At 40.6% G+C, this 23,486-nt stretch overlaps 1 long non-coding RNA gene and 1 pseudogene across 1 annotated transcript in view; one reads left to right on the top strand and one right to left on the bottom strand.

Annotated features, from left to right (window-relative positions):
• Positions 1-17,099, bottom strand: part of LOC111731466 — an 18,351-nt gene extending 1,252 nt beyond the window's left edge. The window contains exons 1-2 of the long non-coding RNA XR_002777152.1: positions 16,998-17,099; positions 13,618-13,624 (exon numbers count right to left, since the gene is read on the bottom strand). This is a non-coding gene — a long non-coding RNA (uncharacterized LOC111731466). The remainder of the gene's footprint in view (positions 1-13,617; positions 13,625-16,997) is intronic.
• A 5,709-nt stretch (positions 17,100-22,808) lies between these two features.
• On the top strand, positions 22,809-22,927 carry LOC111731477 (annotated as a pseudogene).
• The last annotated feature ends 559 nt before the right edge of the window (positions 22,928-23,486 follow it).

Raw genomic sequence — 23,486 nt, forward strand, 5'->3', positions numbered from 1 at the left:
GTGCCACTGTGCTACACAGGACCACTTCTACATAAGGCCATCTGGCTAAGGTTGAGAGATGAAACAAATATTTGTAACACATAGAAACAAACACAAAGAGGCTAATAAAATGAGAAAACAAAGAAATGCCACAAATGAAACAACAGGAGAAAACTCCAGAAAATAAGCTATAAGAAATGGAGGCAAGCAACCTACCAGAAACAGAGTTCAAAATAATGGTTATAAGGATGCTCAACGATCTTAGGGGGAAGATGGATGAGCACAATGAGAACCTCAACAGAGAGATAGTAAGCATAAAAAAAGACATAGAAACCATAAAAAAGAACCAGACGGAAATGGAAAATACAATAACTGAAATGAAGATTACACTAGAAGGATTCAACAGGAGATTGGACAAAGCAGATCAAATCAGCAAACTGAAAGACAAGGTAGCAGAATACACCCATCAGAACAACAAAAAGAAAAAAGAGTTTAAAACTTTGAGGATAGTTTAAGAGACCTCTGAAACAACATGAAGCGCATCATAGGAGTACCCAAAACAGAAGAGAGAGAGCAAGGGATTGAGAATCTATTTGAAGAAATAATGACAGAAAATATTCCTAACCTGGCAAAGGAATTAGACATACAGTTCGGGAAGCATAAAGAGTCCCAAACAGGAGGAATTCAAACAGACCCACACCAAGACACTTCATAATTAAAACACCAAAGATCAAAGAAAAAGAGAGAATCTTAAAAGTAGCAAGAGAAAGGCAACCGGTTATGTACAAGGGTATTCCCATAAGAATGTCTGCTGGGTTTTCAATGGAAACTTTGCAGGCCAGAAAGGACTGGCAAGAAATATTCAAAGTTATATAAAACAAGAATCTACAACTACCCAGCAAGTCTTTCAATTAAAATAGAAGGTGAGATAAAGAGCTTCCCAGACAGGAAAAAGTTTAAGGAATTCATCACCAACAAGCCAGTATTACAAGAAATGTTCAAGGGACTTCTGTAAAAAAGAAGAGGAAAAAAAGAAAAAACAAATAGAAACAGTAAAATGGCAGTAACTGTGTACTTATCAGTAATCATGTTAAATGAAAATAGATTAAGTGCTTCTATCAAAAGACATAGGGTAGACGAATGGATAAGAAAACAAGACCCATACATATGTTGTCTACAAGAGACCCACTTCAGATCAAATGACATGCACAGATGAAAGTAAAGGGATGGAAAAAAATATTTCGTGCAAATGGAAATGTAAAAGCCAGGGTAGCAATACTTATATCAGATAAAACAGACTTTAAAATAAAGGCTATAATAAGAGACAAAGAATGGCATTACATAACGATAAAGGGATCAATAAAAAGGACATAACCCTAGTAAACATATATGACCCAACATAGAAGCACTAACATACATAAAGCAATTATTGACTGACATTAAAGGTGAGATCAACAGTAATACACTCACAGTAGAAGACTTTAACACCCCATTGGCACCAATGGACAGATGTTCCATACAAAAAATCAATAGGGAAACAATGGGTCTAAAAGACACACTTGATCAGATGGATTTAACAGATATTTTCAGAGCATTTCACCCCAAAGCAGCAAAATATATATTCTTCTCAAGTGCACACATTTTCCAGGATAAACCACATGTTAGGACATAAAACACATCCCAATAAATTTAAGAAGATTGTAATCATATCAACCATCTTCTTTGATCACAATAGTGTGAAACTAGAAATCAACCAAAGAGAGAGAGAGAGAGAGAGAGAGAGAAAGAGAGAGAGAGAGAGAGAGACTGGAAATACACAAACACGTGGAGGCTAAATAACATGCTACTAGACAATGAATGGGTTAACAATGAGATCAAGGAAGAAATTGAAAGATACCTAGAGACAAATGAAAAGGAAAACACAATGATTCAAAAATCTCTGGGACATAGGCAAAGCAGTCCTAAGAGGGACATTCATAGCAATACTGTCCTACCTCAAGAAACAAGATAAAGCTCAAATAAACAATCTAACTTTACACTTCAAACAAAGCCTAAAGTGAATAGAAGAAAGGAAATAATAAAGATTAGAGCAGAAATAAACAAAATAGAATCTAGAAAAAGAATAGAAAAGATTAATGAAACCAAGAGCTGGTTCTTTGAAACGATAAACAAAATTGGCAAAACCTTAGCCAGACTCATGAAGAAAAAGAGAGGACTCAAATAAATAAAATTAGAAATGAAAGAGGAGAAATAACTGTGGACTCCCCAGCAATACAATGGATCATAAGAAAATAATACAAGCAATTATACGCCAACAAATTGGACGATCTGGAAGAAATGGACACATTCCTAGAAACATATTATCTCCCAAAACTGAGTCAACAAGAAACAGAAAATCTGAACTGACTGATTACCACCAAAGAAATCAAATTGGTAATCAAAAACTTTCCAAAAAACAAAAGTCCTGGACCAGATGGCTTCATAAGCAAATTTTACCAAACATTCAAAGAAGAATTAACATCTTTTCTTCTCAAACTATTCTAAAAAATTCAAGAAGAGGGAAAGTTCCCTAACTTCTTTTATGAGGCAACCACTACGTTGATTCCAAAACCAGACAAAGACATTACATTAAAAAGTAAACTGTAGGCCAATATTTCTTATGAACATTGATGTAAAAATCCTCAACAAAATATTAGCAATTCAGCAATACATTAAAAGTATCATACGCCATGATCGAGTTGGATTTATTCCTGGGATACGAGGTTGATTCAATATCTGCAAATCAATTAATGTGATATACCACATTAACAAATCGAAAGATAAAAACCATATGATCATATCAATAGATGCAGAAAAAGCATTCAACAAAATCCAGTATCCATTTATGATAAAAACTGTCAGCAAAGTGGGAATAGAGGGAACATACCTCAACATAATAAAGGCCATATATGACAAACCTACAGCTAACATCATACTCAATGGGGAAAGGCTAAAAGAATTTTCCTTAAGATCAGGAACAAGACAAGGATGCCCATTTTCATTACTTCTCTTCAACATTGTATTGGAAGTCTTAGCCACAACAATAAGACAAGAAAGAGAAATACAAGGTCCAAATTACAAAAGAAGAAATAAAACTCTAGTTATTTGCTGACGACATGATCCTGTATAGAGAGAGCCCTAAAGATTCCACTAAAAAACTGTTAGAACTGATCAATGAATTCAGTAAAGTATCAGGATACAAAATTAATATTCTGAAGTCAGTGGTATTTTTATACACCAATGATGAACTTTTAGAAGGAGAAATTAAGAAAACAATCCCATTTACAATTGCATTAAAAACAATAAAATATCTGAGAATCAAATTAACCAAGGAAGTAAAAAACCTGTTCTTAGAAAATGATAAATCGTTTTAAAAAGAAATTGAAGATGATACAAATAAATGGAAGCATATACCATGTTCATGAGTAGGAAGAACCAACATCATTAAAATGGCCATACTACCCAAAGCAATCTATAGATTCAATGCAATCCCTATCAAAATACCAATGGCATTTTTCAGAGAGCTAGAACAAATAATCCTAAAATTTATATAGAACCATAAAATACTGCAAATAGCCACGGCAATCTTGAGAAAGAAGAACAAAGCTAGAGGTATCACACTACCTGATATCAAACTATTCTACAAGGCTACAGTAATAAAAATAGCATGGTACTGGCATAAAAACAGATATATTGATTAATGAAACAGAATAGAAACCCCAGAAATAAATTCATGCTTATATGCTCACCTAATATATGACAAAGGAGGCAAGAATATAAAAGGGGTAAAGACAGTCTCTTCAATAAATGGTGTTGGAAAAACTGGACAGATACATGCAGAAAAAGAAACTAGACCACCATCTTACACCATATACAAGAATAGACTCAAAATGGATTAAAGACTTAAATGTAAGACACGAAACCATAAAGCTTTTAGAAGAAAACATAGGCAGTAAGCTCTCTGTTATTACTAACAGGAATTTCTTTTCAGATATATCTCCTCAGGTAAGGGAAACAAAAGAAAAAAATAAACAAATGGGACTACATCAAACTAAAAAGTTTTTGCACAGCAAAGGAAACCATCAACAAAACAAACAGACAACAGACTGGGAGAAGATATTCTCTATGATACATCTGATAAGCAGTTAATATCCAAAAATACATAAAGATCTCATACAACTCAACAACAAAAAAACAAACAATCTAATCAAAAAAAAAATGGGCAGAAGACTTGAACGGATATTTCTCCGAAGAAGAAATACAGATGGCCAATAGACATATGAAAAGATGCTCAGGGTCACTAATCATCAATGAAATGCAAATTAAAACTACAATGAGATATCACCTTCACCTGTCAGAATGGCTATCATCAACACATCAAAGAACAAGTGTTGGCAAAGATGTGGAGGAAAAGAAACTCTCATACACTGTTGGTAGGATTGCAAATTGGTACAGCCACTATGGAAGTTCCTCAAAAAAGCCAGTATGGAGGTTCCTCAAAAAACTAAGAATTGATCTACCATATGATCCAGCAATCCCTCTACTGGGTATTTACCTCAAAGACTTGAAAACTCATATCCGAAAAGATATTTGCACACCGATGTTCATAGCAGCATTATTCACAGTGACCAGGACTTGGAAGCAACCGAAGTGTCCTACAATAGATGATTGGCTAAAGAAGCTGTGGTACATATGTACAATGGAATATTACTCAGCTATAAGAAGAGATAAAATACTGCCATTTGCGACAACCTGGATGGATCTCGAGATAATCATGCTAAGTGAAATAAGGCAGACAGAAAAAGTTGAAAACCACATGCTATCACTTATATGAGGGATACAAACCTAATAGCAATAAACAAACTGGACAAACAAACAGAGACTCATGGACATGGACTATAGACTAGTGGTTACCAGAGGGTAGGGGAGAGAGGAAGGTAGGCAGGGTAAAAGGGGTCAAATATGTGGTGACAGAAAGAAATTTAACTATGGGAGATGAACATGCGGTGTAAACATATATACGTCTTTCTGTTAAAGCATACAGCTGAAACGTGTTGGATTTTGTTAACCAATGTCGAGAGAGAGAGAGAGAGAGAGAGAGAACAAGGAGAGAAAGGAGGCAGAACGAAGGAAGGAAGGAAGGAAGGAAGGAAGGAAGGAAGGAAGGAAGGAAGGAAGGAAGGAAGGATTGATTTAACAGCCGACCAGATCAAGCAAAAGGAAGGATCAGGAAATACAAATACAGATCATTGGAAATGATTCAGTTATGGGAACAAAAAGAAAAAAGGAAAAAAAAAGTGAAGAAAGCTTAAGGATCTTATGGGAAACCATAAGCAGAGAAATGTATGCATTATACTTCTCCTTTACTTTCTCATACCTTTATAAATTCTTATTGTGAGCTCTCATTTTAAGTTTCTAGGAGCTCTGTACTTATTTTTTAATTATTTCCTTGTTTAACCATCTGGTTCTTTCACAGATGTGATACTTAATTTTATCTCTTTGAAGATATTCATTATAGTTCTTTTTTTAAGTTTTCTTAAATTGGTTTTGTTCCTTCCCATTTCCTTCTTTTTAGCCTCTGCCTTAGTTATTGGGTGGTTTTTGCATTTTGGTCATACTTGGTGGTCCCTTATGAAACCTCATACTTCAGCATCTTGCTCTCTAGCCAAAGCCCACCATCCTTAAACCTCTAGCACTCTTGTGTTCCCACTGTCCTTCTTTGACCTTGTTAGTACCTCCAAGCACTTCACCCTTTGGTTTTCATTCAGTCTCTTTTCTTCCCTTACCGATTTTATTTCTTGAAACTTTCTGGCCTAAACCATGATCAGTCAGTTCAGCTACACTCCCACTGCAAACATCCTATTACTGGATCAGATCAACTTTGCCTTCTCAGTTGCCAGAAGGTTAAAAAAAAAAAAAAAAAAGGCCTGTAAGTTGGTCCAACTCCCAATTCTCTCATTTCCATGATCCTCTGAGCCTCCAACATGCTCACTTCAGCATGTCCCTTTTCCATTGCCCGGGGCAATTTTTTCAAATCTTCAGCATTCCTCTTAAAACCCTTAATAGTTCTCATTCTCAGTGGAGAATCATGCCTGCTATTTCACGCACACACAGAAAATTAAATTTATCAAGCCACAACTCTGTCAACTACCCCAGATATTTGTCCTTACGTCCTTCTTTCATATTAGAAGTGACATTTCTGCTTCTATCCAAATTTTTCGGCCTCCACTTGTGCTCTAATCAAGTTATTCTTGAACTGAAGAGTGAATTAGAATCTCCTGGAGGGCTTGTTAAAGACCTACCCTCCATAGATTCTGATTTATTGGACCTGGGATGAAGTCCAATAATTTTGCATTACTCACGAACTCCCAGGCAATGCTAATGCTGCTCATTTATGGACCATCCTTTCAGTATCCTGCTCTAGATTCCATCATCTCCTACCTCCCAGAGACCCTTGCTTCATTTTCAGTCTCTCTCCTGTCTCCCCTGCTAACCCCTTACATACATATAAATACAGTCAAGATTCTCCAATCTTGAAAGAAACTGTCAGGATCTATCATTCTACCATTCTTCATAACTGAGTTTTTCAGGAGTCATACTAATACTCTCTCTACTTCCTCACCACTCATTTACTTCTCTACTCTTTGTACTTACCATTTGACTTCTACTCCCACTAGAGAATAGAAATGACTCAGGTCTTAAATCCACTAGACAAGGTGCCAGCCTTTCTTGATAGTTGTTGGCTTTAATTCTTTTCCTAGTTCTAGAAGATTATGTATCTTAGGGCCAACCCCTTGAAAAGACAATATCATTTTGAATCTTTCTGACCACACACACAGAGTTTACAGGACTAAAAGACACAATTATCCCTCCTTTATTTTCTATTAAATGCTTGCAAAACTATATCCAAATATTACCCACACTACTCCTGCCTTCGCCCAGAGGTAGAAGTCTTCTTTGGTGCAAACTATCTTGTACGTTGAAGCCTCCCGCCTCCCTGATGCAACGTCCTCATTCTCCCTGGTGAGCTCCTCTTGCTTCAATGATGTTGTTTCCAAGGTTCTGACCTGCTGTCTTCTCACTTTCACATTCTGTCTGAGACACATCTTCCATCCATGGCTTAGGCCCATTACTACAACTTAATCCAGCCTTGCAAAAGCTTTGATTCACTAAGCTGCAAAAATATACATTCCTGTTTCTGAACTTCATGTCTCAGAGCATATCCCCAGGCAGAGTAACTGGAAAGTACCCCAAATTTCTTCTACCTGATCACTTGTACTCTACAAGTATTAAGTCTTATTGGTTCTATCCCTTATCCACAACCCACCCAATCTACCCCTGCCTGAAAACAGAATTTCTAGAGTTTTCATCTGGATGACTTAGCCTCCTAAGGGTCTACCTATATCTTCAATGTCCACACTGTAGAGTGACCTGAAATCTAAAATGTAGTGGTATTAACCTTCTACTCAAAACCTATATCAGCCTCATCTCTGTGGCTCCCATTCCAGCACCCAACATTCTCATCATTGCAAAGTACTTAGTGTTTACTGAGCAGATCTTGCTCTCTTTTGCCTCTGTTTACTTGCATATTTTATTCATTCTACTTCAAATATACTTTTCTTTTTCATCTAGCTTACCAAGCACAACCTCCTGTGGAGAATTCTTATTTGCCTTCTATATAGAAGCCATGGTGCCAGGAGCTTTGCCAAACAGTGTCATTCAATCATCCCTACAAGGCTGGTATTCTTATTGCCATTTTACAGATAAGAAAAATGAGGTTAAAGGAGCAAAACATTTGCCTACCTGACATAGCCGGTAAGTAGACATGCAGCATGCAAGCCCCTGTAGACAGAACTCTAAATCTCAAGCTCTTTCCAATACTAGAATGCTTTGCAAATGGAAGTTCAAGCACCCAAACCTTCAGGCCAGGAGTGGCACATCTTCCTCAGGCACTGAGCTTACTCTCCAGGTTATTGTTTTTGTTGTTCTTCATTAGGAAGAGATAAATTAGGCAATGTACTTAATCAATACTTTTAAAAATTCTTTTTAATTTAAAATAGATATTTTTTACAGAATACAATTTCAAAGAAATTTTAAGCTTGGACATGGTACTTTAGGCACACATTGCCTGGCATATACTCAGTTTTCAATGTTTTATGAGTGAAAGAATGAATTCATGTGGAGAGTAAACTGGGCAGATTAGGAAACAAACACAACAGTCTGGAGCAGAGATCATTAGAGCTTAAACTAACATGTTGGCTGGAGGAATGAAAAAAAAATAATGTGGAATAATCAGAGAGGAGCCATTATTTCTGGATTCCAAGAGATCCCAAAGCTGGAAACGTCCATCCACTCCAAGAGTACCAGAGTAACACTTGCAGCTCCCCTAGCCACAGGCTACCTTCTCTTCCCCCATTTCTAGTAACAAAGTTTGTACTACCTCTTGCTCCCCATTTGGCTCCTACTTTCTGTTTCTTAACTGGCAAAAACCTGTATGAGAGGAAATATATGGTATTTAGAAAATAGAATTGACAAAACTCTAGAATTACTGAAGGTGATGACTGAAAGGAAAGATTAAGTGTGACCTCTGACTTGGACATCTGGGATGCTGGTAAGGACATTCATCAAGGGAAATTTCAGAAAGAAAAGTAGTATTCTGCAATCAAGAGCAAGTGTAATGTGTTATATTCTGAACAAGTTTGATACGGATTACCTGTAGTATGAGAAGGTGATTTTAAATTTTAAAATGTAATGTAGAAATTATTTACCAGTTAACTTCCCTTTTCAACAAAAAACAAAAACAATATCATGTGCCACATGATGCCTCGGGTGTCTAGAAGTTAAATAAAAATGTAGTTCTGTAGCTCAAAAACAGGGTTGAGCAGACATAGATATGAAAGTCTTGAGGACATGGGCAAGAGCCGACTTCTAGAATATGTCAGGAAATTATATCTAGGGGAAAAGAGAAGAGAATCTAAGACTGACTCCTAGGAAACAAAGACATTTAAAACCTGGTATAAGGAGAGACTGCAAGGACAAAAGAAATGATTGAGACAGATGAGTGGAAGGGTTTGACACTGTAGAAGCCAAAAAGGAAAAAGTGACATGGAGAAGGTAGTGATTAGGACAGTCCAACGCCTCAGCTGGATCAGATATCTCACTCATAATGGGTTGTTTGAGTACTTATTTATATGCTACTTTATTCTAAATAATAATTTTGAGCAGCTCATAAAAAATGCTTTCAGAACAACTATAAAACTAAAATGAGGAGAAGAAATCAAGGAAAATAAAAGAGTGGAAATGTAAAAAATAAATACAAAATGCCAATTGTTAGAAATATATAAGCCACAAATTGACCTGAATTTCTAGCAGCAAATACAAAGAATAAAATGTAATCAATTATATTCATTAAAAAAATATATGTATTAAGTAGTCGTAATATAATAGGCACAGTAGCTCCAGGCTTCGGGGATACATGTTCCATAGGACTTATATTCTGAAGAAGACTCAGACATCTATCATATAATCTGTTCTAACTGTTAATTAAATAACTGCTCCAAAATTAAGAAACAGGATTATATGAGACCAAATTATGAAAATATTTCATTTAGACTGCAGAGAGAGCCTGAGCTTCAACTGAATGAGTAACAATGAACCAGAGAAAGAGTTTAGAGGAAAAGGTAAGATAAAAATAAACCTGTTTCTCCACAGCAATGCCAATAGTATGTAGTCCCATCTTACATAAAAAGTTCAGTTCCTGGAAAGGCAAAACTTATGTATGATCAAAATAACCTTTGAAAATCCTTTGTATGGTTCATCAAATCCAGCTCCATAGCTAGCTGTGGATAACTCTATGCATAAGATAAATGTAAATATATAAAATGTACAGTAATGGGCATAATGTTATAAACAGGATTGTGATAAACAAAAAATGCATTTTAAACATGAAAATCACACTCACTGCTTGAACAGGCTCAAATGGTGAGAGACCATGGGGGTACAGAGGCCTCATGAGGAAACAGGAGTTGAAATCTCTCTTTTCACACTCAAACCAAGGCTGACATGTCCTGAGTCAAGTGAAATAGTTTTCCATTTAAATAGCTGCCTTGTTTTGCTTTGTTGCTTTTCTTTTCTTTTGCAGAAAATGTAGTTGAACTTCTTAACATTCTTATGATACTACATCATTTTTTTTATAACACTGAAGCCAGAGAGATTCTGCCATATGGCTTCTCAGAAAGAGGATACAGTGGTCAAAAGATCAAGCAAGACTCCCAGAAAAATCTCTACAATAAGCCCAGCAGTAAACCCAATCAAGTCATTCATTGTGACATTTCCAAGTGTGCACCAGAGCAAAAATGCCAAACCTTAGGACAGAGGTACAATCTCCAGACAGAATAAGAGGAAATGGACCAAAGACAAGGATCCAGCTTTCTACTAACCCGGCTTAATCAGGCATACACTTATCGAAAATATAAGGGCTATGTGCACTTCATCATAGTTCTCCTCTCAGAGGGGCTTTCTTAAAGTACCGTGTGGCAATATTCCCAGTCATTCCCAAATGTGGAATTCACATCTTTGGATGAGAGAATGATTTTAGATGGAACATGGATAATCATCTTAATCACATAGGATTATTACATCATCCCTCCACCTCCATTGGAATGGCCATGCAGCTATCAGAGGTAAAACATAAGAGAAGGATAGAGAGAGAAAAAGGGAGGAAAGAAGATGGGAGCAGGGGAAGTGAAATATAAGCCAAGGAATACCTCCACTGGCAAGGAAGAAACATCCAGTCTGGGCCTAACCCAAGAGACATGGAATTTTCCTCCACAAAGCTTTGTACTGGGGAGGACATACAAGGGGTCCCAATGAGGGGAAGCACAGCCATTTTGGGAGGATGATACAACCTGACTCACGCAAACCTATTTGGGGGCTCCTCTCTGGCTAAAGAACTCTGTGCCCATCAAATGTACTCTTCACTGAGACCATACAAAAAGAGTCAGGAAGGTGAGTGGAAAAGGTGATGGATAACAATCAAATTTCATAGATAGAATGAGGTGATAGAAATGCCAGCCAAGGACTTTTTAATTAAATGGAAGCTGGAGGGTGCTCAGGTATATGGAGGAGTACCATAATAAAATGAGAAGAGGATTCATAAGTATATGATATGAAACATTTCATTTAGAATAGAGATATGGCCCCAGACCTGTCTGGGTGATCTAGAAAATGTCTCTTCCACTTTCAGGCTTCTCTACAATTCTACAGAGAAGAGATACTTGCTCATATCATTACTCGTATTTCATTGTTTCTATTTTTTACATTTGTCACACAGGATTTTTGTAATGTATTTATCTTTTAAAGGCTTCACACTTATAGTTAATATATAGTTTCTTTTATAAAACATGTTTCTAAAAGCAATAAAATCTTGTATAATTTTCAAAAGTCATAAACATGATTCAAATATAGAAATCAAAAAATGTATTCTATTAATTAATCAATGATGGAAATGGTACAATATAAAGTAAGCACAAACAGCATTTTGAGAATAGGATATTTATTATTCACAAGGAAGGGCAGTTTGAAATAAGTATTCTGAGTCAAAGAAAAAATAGTGGTTAATGTCCTGTGGGAAAATAACTAACCTTTGAAGTTATCTTTTCTACTGAACAGATGTCATGGGACTTCACAGAAAACAAGCCTTTAATTTATAATAAAAATGGAGATTAAGGTTTAGAAAATCCACACTATGGAGTGTCATTGCAATAAAAGTGGCCAAGAAAAATAAATCTACTTCCTGTGTAATTACTTTCCTAAAAAAATGATAATAAAAAGCTCATAAAATCACTTTGCAAGTTTGATCACTATAACTTCCAAGATAAATGCAATACAAAATGTACACCTAGGTAACTCTTCAATCAGTCAATTCTGACAAAGCTTTACCGCAATGATTACCTTAAGCATTATTTCTAGAATTACTTAGACAGCTGGTCCACTTGGTTGAATAGATCACTCCTATTTAGTGGAGTAATAATTACTCTTATTTTGTGTGGATAATTTATATCACACGCATACCTTCTTTGTCTCCCTATTTCAAAGGAAATATGCTCATAGCTCATCAGAAAATAATACAGTGTCATAAAAGTATAAGCTAAATGGAAAGGAGGATAAATCGAGTACTTAAAATCCACACAAGGACCCTGTAGAGTATATTTGTATGAACTTATTGTTGGCGTTAACCATTTTAATAAATTTATAAATGCCTCAACTACCCTTTCCCACATACTGGGAGCAGTGTCATACCCTCCTCCAACCTACATTGTGGTTCAGATATTTAGACTCATTGTCCAGTCAGGAGACAGAAACCACATCAGTCACTTGAACAAGAAAAAATTTATAAAAACTTTGAACCATCAGCAGGTAGTTTTAGTAGTTAACTGCTAAAAGAAGTAAGAGAAAGCTCTAAGAAATACAGAAATAACAAATATGAGAAACAGACACTAACTCAAGGTTGAGATAGAGTACACAGTTAGGAAGAAATTTTGGAGAGGATCTTCCCAACAGGTCTGATATTGGTCAAGGTGGGACCATGGCCCCCTGGACAGTGAAGAAATTCACTAACATGAGACAGGTCAAAGCTCATGGGCAGGAAACCTCCCATTGGGGTGCGACTAGGTCCCCTAGGAAGCTGCCCTCTAGAAAACAGCCTGCTGCAATGCCAGAAAATTCACCATAAGGTGAGAGAAACTGGGCCTTCTGCAGTCTCACAGTAGAATCAAGAAGAAAAGCACCAGACCTAGAAGAGAACCCATTTCCTCTGCTATGTCCTGCAGTGTCCCCTCCAGTGCATTGAACTGACAAAAGCTAACATTGTGCCAGATGGCAAAAAATTTTTATGGGGTCCAGCTCCAGTATCACGAAACAGAGAAAATATGGGGTAGCTTTGGAGCCAAGAAGCAATATATTGATAACGGGCACAGTCTACACCCTCGGCTATTCAGCTTCAAAACAAACGATTTACACACTTTGAACTTTCATAAAACGATATGACAACTCTACATTTTCACTCATCAAAACAAAGCTACATTTATAAGTGAAGAAATTCTCATCCTTTTCCCAAAATGAGGAGACAGAAAGTCCCACTGTATTCAATACTGCTATATTTATATTGCAAATTTCCTGAAATTCACAGTCCCATTGACTGTTCTGTTACCTAAAGACTATCTTATAAACATAACGTACAATGACTTGTATAAAAGCATAACGGTGAAAAGAAGAAAATGGTTAATATACACAAATAAACATACACACAGGATAAGAAGGTTTTCAATTGACCTTACCATTGGACTTGGAAGTACTCAAAGGCAATATGTTGATGACTGGAATCATGATCATGGTCAAAGCTTTGTGCTATTCACCCTGCATCTAAAAATTCTCTTCTTTATTCACATTTTAATTCTAGTAGCAGTTCTCTGTTTTTTGGTATTGACACACTAAAGGGGAACCCAAATCCTTCTCTTTGATCTGCTAAATTAACACCACACAGATTTTTCACAGGTGACAGAAATTTACTGAGGTTTAGAAAAATAAAAGAGTTCCAACCAAACAGCTAAATGGGACCTACCCCAACCCAAGGATCTTAAGATCAAGCTAGCCTCCCCAGGGTGAGGATCTGAAATGACTAAAAGGAGAGCACAAGGACCCTTTTCCCCACTGATTCAAGGCCACATCTCTCTTCCAACCTCCATACTCCCTTTCGGGAAGAAGAAAGGAAGCTTATTGACCAAAGCAAAGCTTATATATGTCATAAGACCCTGAAATATCTGCAGTGGGAGGGCTGTTGCTTCCAACAGGATGGAGACTCAGGAACAAGATTAAAACACTTATAGAAATAAGTAAATGACATTTTCTTGCACATTTGGGTTGTAATTTGTGACCACCAGCTACACCTATGTAGGCTCCTTCAGAGAAACTGCATTTCTATCTCTGTTAATTTGCTTGAAGGAAATAAAGTCACATAAAATAGGCTTACCCCTGTGCCCCTTTAAAAAAAATGAATTTTAATTTACTTCCTCACCAAGACATTAACTGATACCAAACTATAAATTTCTAGATCATAATCGATAGAGATTACTAAAGAAGAAGAATGAGGAGATGGAATGAAGGAGTAAAGAGAACTGGCATTTAATTTTGAGACTCTACAATGTATCGGGTGCATTCTTCACTTGATATCCACAGATCTTTAAATTACAAGTTATTTTTCCAATTTTATGAATGAGATCAGACATTCGTCTATCTTACAATATGAACCTGTCAATATAAAAATGCTGATTCTCATGTAATGGTGTTTATCCTTACAAAATAAAAGAGATATAAGGTATATATTAAAACACATGCACTTTAGTTCTGCAAATAAGGGAGAGATAATAGAAGAAAACTATATGATCATCACTGTATAGAAATAAGTCCTGGGAAGAATCAGTTAGACTCTCTAAGGAGAGTTCCTCTCGCATCTGGTCCACAGGCCTTCTTCACTCTATGGCTCGCCCCAATCTGTCTCTCACGATCTGTATCCCTGAACACAAACAGAAATATCTGGAGCAGAGGAAGGGCATGTTACACAGGCTTGGAGGGCACAGATCCTTAACTCATCCCAGTGCTAAAGGGCCCTCTGGTCCGGATAGCCTTTCATTGCCTTAGGATCCCCATACCACACTTCTGTCCTGACTGCCAATGGAAGGTTGAGATGGTCTCGCTATCAGAGGCAAACTCAATTAGATGGTTTCTTCAAAATGGCCTAAAAATAAATATGTCTTTATTTAAATTTACCAAGGAGGCGATTACATTTCATGCACCCAAATAACTTGCAAACCCTCTGCATACTCTCCAAGTCAAACCACGATGGTTGTGACTTGCAGTCTCTCTTCCACTACTCTGAGCCACCCAAAATCCCTACAAGGCCAGTCTCAGGCATTCTACTTCCTTCTCCTCTCCTCCTCTCTAACCCACCTAGTCTTTTCTTGTTCACCTTTCTCTGGTAAATAATTTAACTCCTGTAAGTTTCTTCTTTTGCAATCTTCACACATTGCCCCTAACAAACTCAGCCAGGACCAAGTGCCTCAGGGAAATACAGAATTCTTGTAAAAGGAGAAATAATGGTTGTAAAAAATTATAAGTGGCGTTTTTGTTCCTGTTACACAAACATACACAGAATTTTGCATGTAATTTCAAATCTTTCACAGACCCACCCCAGGGCCATAAAGATCCTAGAGGTTCTGGATTCTAGATTTAGAACACCTGCTTTAAAGCAACTACTTCCTCAGCAGACAATGAGGCTTAAAGGAAGAAACCCAGCTTAGCTGGGAAGCAGAGCATTAGGAAACAGAGAAGACCGATAAATAGTTCAGAGGACCAGGAAGAAATGGGAAAAACAAAACTAGATCTACAAAGGGGAGGAATTTCAGGGCAAGAAGGATCTGGAACCAAGGACCCCCTTAGGAAGACTTGACCCCTATCCAGGCAAGCAGGACTTCAGAAATCTTCTAGGAAAGAGAAATTCTTCATCCACACAGTGTTAACTGGCTGCAGTCTCTCCTTTCAAATGACCTCGCAATTGTCATTGCACCAAAGACAAGTGCCAATAAGTAGAACAAGATGTGTTCAGAAGCTTTTGCTAACCCTAACGGGGACCTGCAATAGAGGCTGAGCCCAGAATGGAGGTAGATCTGTATTCCCTAGGAGGAGCTCTGCACTCTTCAGATGGAGGCTACAAAAGTGACAAGGAAAGCAGGGACGCCAGCCCCATCCTGGTGTGGGATCCACTGACAGAGAAGGGGGTAGAGTCAGGGCCAAGGAGGTGAAAACACGGGAAACTCAGAGTCACCAGCATACAGCTGGGCCTTCCTCCAGGCTGAAAGGGAACACACCCTGGTGAGACCTCAGCCACAACAAGCCTGCTCAGCGTGAATCAGCTGGCCCTGGCCTCCCTCTGGTCTACAAGTGAGACATCTACAGGGGGAGAAGCTGGAGAGAATATGACCTCTTGCAAAGTGCAAACAGCAGGTGCTGTGGGAAATCCCCTGACCAGAAGTCAGGAAACCTGCATTACCAGCTGGGTTCCACCACTGGCCTGCTGCTGCCGTGTGATTTTTGCAAGTCACTTAGCTTTTCTGTGCCGAAACAACCTCCTGTTTTACTTACAAAACTCCTGTTTTACTTACTACTCCATGTTGCTATTCAGGATCAAAAAGTATACTAAGTGTGGAAATATTTTAGGAAGTAAAATGTAAATTATTCCATAATTGTGAGAAAGTGCTTTCATATTCAGTCTTTTTGTGACAAAGATATATTTGGGAAATAACGCGAAATGGGGATGAAATCAAGGACAGGGATGTGAGGTGAGCTCTGGGGTAAAAGTGGCCAATCTATCTCAGATAAATTATTTCTGGAGATAAACATCCCTGTTCTAGGATGTTGACAGCCCATCCATTACATTCCTACATGTGGTCAACCCAGTCCTCTCCCCATGACTTTTTGATCAGCACCTTCCAGAAATAGCACAGACTACCTGGATGATATTTTGGAGAACAGGAGGTTACAATCCTAAACTTAGTGACCCCATTTATTTATGTGGCTCCTTTAATGAAATCATATAATAGCTGGCCTTTGGCTCCAGGTGCTGACCAAGAGCTGCATGTACCAAAAGCTATAAAACTAGCAATATAGTGGGTATGTCAGGGTTGGAATGAGGCCTAGGATGCATGACAGACTCCAGGGGCCATTATATCCAGGTTCCCAAGTGCTGGGTGGGAAAAAGCAGCCCCCATCAGGAGAGGCCGTGGAGCAGGGTTCTTCTTCCCACCAGCTCCCACTTCTGCCTCAAGAAAAGGGGTCCACATATGTGTATCTAGACAGAAACAAGGAAAGGGACACCTGGGCACAGATGGGACAGGAGAACCAAAGACATCTGGAGAGTCACTTACCAGCCAGGTAAACTCTCTTCCTCCAGTCTGAAAAACAACATACAGGAAACAGGTGAGCTCAGAATCAGAATTTCTCACAGAGAGTTCAGGAGGAAAAGCAGAATTTACCAAGTTGTGCCTGGAGTTCATCTGAAAGAGGTGTAAAAAAAAGCATAAGCTCCCATCTCTAAGGAAAGGGAAGACTGTGTGCCCAGACAAGTCACAGAAAAGAAACTCTCTGTATCCTAGAAGTTCTAACTCCAGACCTATCCAAGCCTCCATGGCTCCAGCTGCCCTCTCTGAGTCCCCACAACCACCTGCACTGGGCCAAGGGCCCTGGGCCTACTGGAGAGCTGGAGCCCTGGACTCTGGCCCTGTTGTTAACTTATCCCTCTCAGCACCAGGTGCCATACGCACATGGTGCCATACGCACCAGCCTTGGGTTCTGTCCTGCCTTACCTCCGGCCTTCAGCGCCTCCTCCTTTGTCTGCCTATCCTTCTCCTTAGCCTGACTCAGAGTCTCCAGTTCTTAAAGCTCCTGCAGCTTTGCGAAATGTTCTCTTTTAGTGTAATAGCCAGCCCAAGGAGTAGGAGGAGCTCAAGCACAGTCAGGCTCACAAGGAAAGTCAGCTTCCAGGGAGAGGCCTAGGGGAAGAAGGGCTCTGCACCCAGCCAGAGATCCCATCAGGGACATAGCCCAGGACAACCCAGCATACTCAGGGACCCCCAGCCCACTCCTTCCAGCCCTGCTAGGAACAGGGAGCAGCACTGACCTGGGATGAAAATGGTCATCGCCTTCTCCTGGCCCAAGACAGGGTTGAGAATGGAGCAGATCACATTGCCCACAGGCTGGTGTCTCACACCACCAGCCCTTCAGTGTCTTGGGAATGGGCCTCAGAGAATTCCAGGAACTTCTCTCCACTGAGGTCTCTCCACTGCACCTGGGGCTTTGGGAACCACCCTGAGGCTGTGCACTCTACGGGGACCAATCCTCCTCTAGCCCTGTGATGCTCACTTGAGGGGCAGACCCCACACCTGCCAGAGGGAAGAAGCAGAGCCATCTCTTTGAAATGTTAGCATCCAGGGAGATAGCACTTCACTTCCCCCTTCCTGTGGGAGAGCAGAAGTCTAACTTCAGTGGGGACTGTGCTCTGAGTTTTGAAACCACCTCTCGTCAAAGATATGAGAGTATGTTTTCCTCTGGATAAAACCAATTAGCTAACATAGATGGTCAGCCCAATTACCAGGTAAATTTAGGGTGAACTACATGTGGTCAGTGGTGCTTTCAATTCCTCTTTTTTGAGGATTAGTAATTGTTTACCTTGAAAACATGTATGTTATGGGTTGTATCTGCTTGGCTACATAAAATGGTGAGATTTCTTTTTGCCTTTGCAATCTCTTAGTGGATGATCTGTTATGTGCATCACATTCTGGTTTATGCTTACTCAATAATAAAAGAATTTTCTTTTGCTACAAGCCAAAGCAAAACCCTGGGTGTCTCTGCAGTCCCTTCTTCTCCATCCAAACTCTCTGTGTCCCTAAATCTACTCACTCAGTTGGATCTACTTCCTACACCTCACTGGTATCTGAACCTTCCTGTCCCACCCCACTGCCACACTACGTGAAGTCATCCTCTTCACCTTGCAACTGCATCCACGTCTCCAGCCTGGCTCACCTTTTGTCCATCTTTCTCACAGCTGCCAAAGAAAACATTCCCAGCCCTGTTTTGTGTAAAATTTCCTCAGCAATGCATCCAAACTCCATAACACAGCACACAAATCTTCCATGATCTGGCATCTGCATTCCCTCTCAAACTGTTCTCTCTACTTAACCCCCCAACTTCCATTACTTGTACCCCTCAGGGCCCAAATACTCCAGCCTCAAGAACAATCTTGTTATCTGCTAAAAACCACAATTACCTGCCTTCTCACATTCTAGTCCATCAACCTCAAGTGCTCTTTGGGACCTCGTCTAGTATATTCGAGTGCCTGCTCAAGCAAATACTCCCTATGAACTTTTCCTGACTGCCATAGGCAGCCTTCATCAATCCCACCCTACACCAGGAACATCTCTTTATTCCAGTATTGTCACCTCTTGCCATCCTCCCATTCACTCATCTTACAAACCGTGATGGCTTCCTTGTGTGCTCAGAACACACCAGCCACACTCCTATCTCAGAGGTTTCACACTGGGTGTTCACTCTGCTTAGAACTCTCATTCCCAGAAATACACTTGACTAAATCTCTACTTTCTTTGAACTTTTGTTCAGATTGTCAATAAGACCCCATCTGAGCCTCTGTGTAACGCTGAAGCCTACCTTCCCTCCCACACCCCACATCCTGGTCCCCTTCCCCTATTCTACTTGGCCTCCTATCCTAAGTACTAACTACCTCCTAACACCCTCTATAATCTATTTATATATGAATTTATGTGCTGCCTCTAGAGCATAAACTCCATAGGGCAGGGATCTTTGGTTCGCTGTTGTGTCCCAGGTGCTCAGAACATGACCTGGCACGTAGTAGGGGTTCTATATATTTCTATTGAATAAATAAATGAGTGACTGAGCCTCCTTTTCTTCATCTATAGAATGAGTGGCTGAAATTACATGGTCCAGTTTCCTCCCATCTCCAATACTCCAGGACTCTAGAATATAAAGTCATCAATCTGCCACCTTCAGCTCTAAACTGGCCTCTTCATAGAAGCCTCCCTTTCTGAAGAAGCAGGAATACAGTCCATTGTCAGAAGCCTGGACCTTGTGGATGCACACGGCAGCCTCTCCTGAGTGAGGTGCTCCCTCTCCAGTGAGGTCCGCCCTGCGTACTGGGCCATCAGCTCCTCCTTCTGCTCCTGGAGGTTTTGATAGATGAACACGGCTGCAGAGAACTTGAAACAGAACCACCTCAGCTCCATGTTCTCTGCGCTCATGACCAGAGACACACAACAGGGCAGTATAATGTCCCTGCCCAGCACTGCCACAATGAGGTCCGTGAGGCCAATCACCAAGAACTCCTCTGTGGACACAGATGTAAGGAAGGTGGTGATACACAGACTAGGGGCAGGGAACACACCACCAGGTGGGAAGGCCCAGGCAGGCTGAGGGCAGGCGTCAGGTGACCCCTGACCTGATGGACTGAACTGTAATGACTCTGAATCAGGGCAAGATCTTCTGACCACAACTTTGTGACCAGGAAGTGATGTCAAAGAGACTCCCTCATCCACCTCTGCTTCTGTCCTCACACCCTTCCATGAAAGACTCTAATTTTGTGGTTCTCAACTTCAGCAGGCATCAGAATTACCAGCAGAGCTTGTAAAACACAGATTGCTGGGCCCCACCCCCAGAGCTTCTGATTCAGTAGGGGATCCTAACATGTGCATTTCTAAGGAGTTCACAGGCACAGTGACACTGATGCTCCACAGACCACAATTTGAGAACCACAGTTCGAATCTGGCCCCTCCTAGGACAGAAATGGAAACTGACCAAAAAGTACACCTGTGACCTAGGTCAGATCTTGATCATACTTCCCAGGAACTACCCCACTCCCACCTCTAACGTTATTATTTTTGCCGATGTTTTTCTCTTCTGCCGAATTACGTATGAACTAAAAACTAGAACCAAAAGCTACTTCCGTTAAACACCTGCCTCACTCTCATCATTCACAGGAGTCCAAGACACTGCTTGTTAAAAAAGGAGGTTCACCTCAGCCCCTTCTCAGAGTCCTTGGCCTTCTGAAGCCTGGCAGACAGGCCACAACATGACTCTTCTGCAGCGCAAGCCCTGCCAGACATTCAAAGAGAGACTTCTCACCTGTGCTGCTCGACCTCAGCCTGAGTCACCCTGGCCTCTCACCTGGAGGATGACAGTGACTAATCTTCTTGTGTCTACCCTCTCCCACCCCCATGTCTGTAACCTTTTTCACCTGTAAGTGACACCATGTCCCTACTTTGCTCAAAGACCAGCAATGGCTCCCCAGTTCCCCCAATGGCCCACCCCCCACTACTGCTTCTCCCTCCAGCTTACTATGCTCAAGCCAACTCTTGTTTCCTGTGTTCCCTGAACACCCTAGCACACTGCCAGCTCCGTACTGGCTGTTCCCACCTACAGAAGCCCTCTTTCCATAGGGATCCTCACGGGCTCACTCGCCCGCCTCCTCCAAGTCTCAGTCCCATCTCACTGTCTACACTGACCAGCTTGCTGACCACACCCACCTCCCAAATCCTTGACTCCCTACCCTGTTCTACTGCATTTCTCATCCTCTCACCTCCTCTAACAGACTATAGGTTTTACTGGTTTGTTGCCTTTACTATTCACCATCTCCTGCTAGAATGTATGCTCTATGAAGATAAGGAATCTTATCTTCATAGAATAGCACCTAACACATAGTTGACACTCTATAAATATTTGTGGAATAAAATTAGTTAATAAATAAAAAAGTGCTTAGGATACCAACAAAGTCGGGAAATAAAAAGAAGAGGAGAGGTATTTCCACATTTTTAATAGTTGACTTTTAAAACATCATACACTCCTCATTGGACAAGGTCTCTTATCCTCATTTTATGGTTTGGTGACTCTTCCTAAACTTTTAATTATATTTAGTGTTTAGGGGAACATCGTAATCTTTCTAAAGAAGGACCTCCACAAATAGCCACTATTCCTAAAAAAATCAGTAGAGGACCTGGGGGCTCCCACCCATCTGATGAAGACACAGAAGAGGGATGGGGACACACTCAGCTGTGGACCCCCCAGTGGGTAGCTGGATGAGGAGAAGCAGGGAAGTGAGATGACAGAGCATGGAGCGGCTGGAACAATCCTCCATTTTCCTCAGAGGTGGGGAGATACAGGGCAGGAAGCAGATGAAAATCAACAGAAGGAGGTAGGGGCCAGCCCCGAGCTCTCTGGCCTCAGAGGGGAGAGCAGAGATCAGAGCTGGCACAGTCCCCGGCAGAAGCAGAGCCTTTCCTATTGATTCATTATGTTAATGTGGTGGTGGGCCCTTACAACCCTGATACTAAGAAAAGACTGAGCCTGGACTTCTCTCAACCCTTTTGAAAGCCTCTGTGGAGCTATAAAACCACAGCACAGCTTCACTCTACCCAGAAAACCAGGCTCTTCCTTTCTCAGTACCTGGGGCCCCGTGATAGAAACTGTCCCTTTATTTCTCCATTGTTCATACACCACCAGTGACTCCCCAAGACAGAGATCCCAGACTCAGTCCCCTTGCCATGAAGAAAATGCCGGCTCCTGCTTGTGATTCTGTCACCCCTAATTGTGAGCAAGGAATCACTGAGTAGCATCAGAACAGACTACATTCTTCTCAAGGAGAACGTGGCTCCCATCGCAGGCACCTGTCCTGCTTTTGTTTGCTCATTTAATTCACCTTAATATCAATCCCACCGCACAGTCTCCTGCTCAGGACCAGGGACTTGACCTTAATGCAGCAAGTACCCAGTCAATTCCCCATTGATGAGTTTATTCGCTTCCGCTATATCTTTACAGAAGATTTCTGACTCAGGATAAAGGATCCCAGTGGGAACAAAGCTGCAGAGATGATAAAATGAGTCCTGAGCAGAGAAAAGACCCCAAACCACTTACTATTGTGGGGGGAGGCAGCCTATGGTTCAGGGAAGGACATATTTTAGAGGTGACTGCTCAGTTCTCCCCTGGCCTCAGCCCCTCTCTGTGTGACCACCTTAGCTAAATTTCTTAATCTTATCTGCCTCGGTTGTCCTCATCTGCAAAACGGTAATAGCATCTCACTGCCAAGGTTGTAATGAGAATTAGAACAGGGCCTGGTCCTAGTAAGTGCTCCAAAAATATCATTAAAATAAAGGAAGGTCTACGGCCATGCCACCCTGAACAAGCCTGATCCTATCTGATCTCGGAAGCTAAATAGGATCGGGCCTGATTAATACTTGTATGGGAGACCAACTAGGAAGACTAGGTGCTGTAGGCATAAAAAATAAAAAATAAGGGATTGTAAGCTGACAAGTTCCTTACAATCTGTGAGGTCAACCAAGGGTTGCCTCACCTAAAAAAATAATAATAAAATAAAATAACATAACATAACATAAAATAACATAAAATAAAATAAAATAAAAAAGGAAGGTGATCCCAGGTCTTCGTAGAGCCTCACGATTATCTAATGCTGCCATACTCTCAGCCTCCTCCTCACAGCCAGCTGCTCCCTGCTTCCTTTTCTTGACCCACAAGTGTCTTCAAAACCAACTTACCTACTTTGAAAAGCTGGGACTTCTGGAGCGTGTCTAAACACAGCAGCTGGAGAAGGTTCAGGGACCCCAGCAGACCCCAAATCTGCTCTCAGAGTTTGCACTGTGGTTAGCTGCTCAGAGTCCTGAACCTTGCTTCCAGAGCTGTGGGCGCCGGGCCTGGCTGGTCCATGGTCTGGCTGTTATCCAAGGCCTAGCTGATCCAAGGCCTGACTGGCCCAAGGTCTGGCTGGTCCAAGGTCTGGCTGGTCCAAGGTCTAGCTGTGATCCAGGCCTGCGGCTAGA

This window comes from Pteropus vampyrus, unplaced genomic scaffold (genome assembly GCF_000151845.1).
Source record: "Pteropus vampyrus isolate Shadow unplaced genomic scaffold, Pvam_2.0 Scaffold378, whole genome shotgun sequence".
Classification (NCBI taxonomy): Eukaryota; Metazoa; Chordata; class Mammalia; order Chiroptera; family Pteropodidae; genus Pteropus; species Pteropus vampyrus.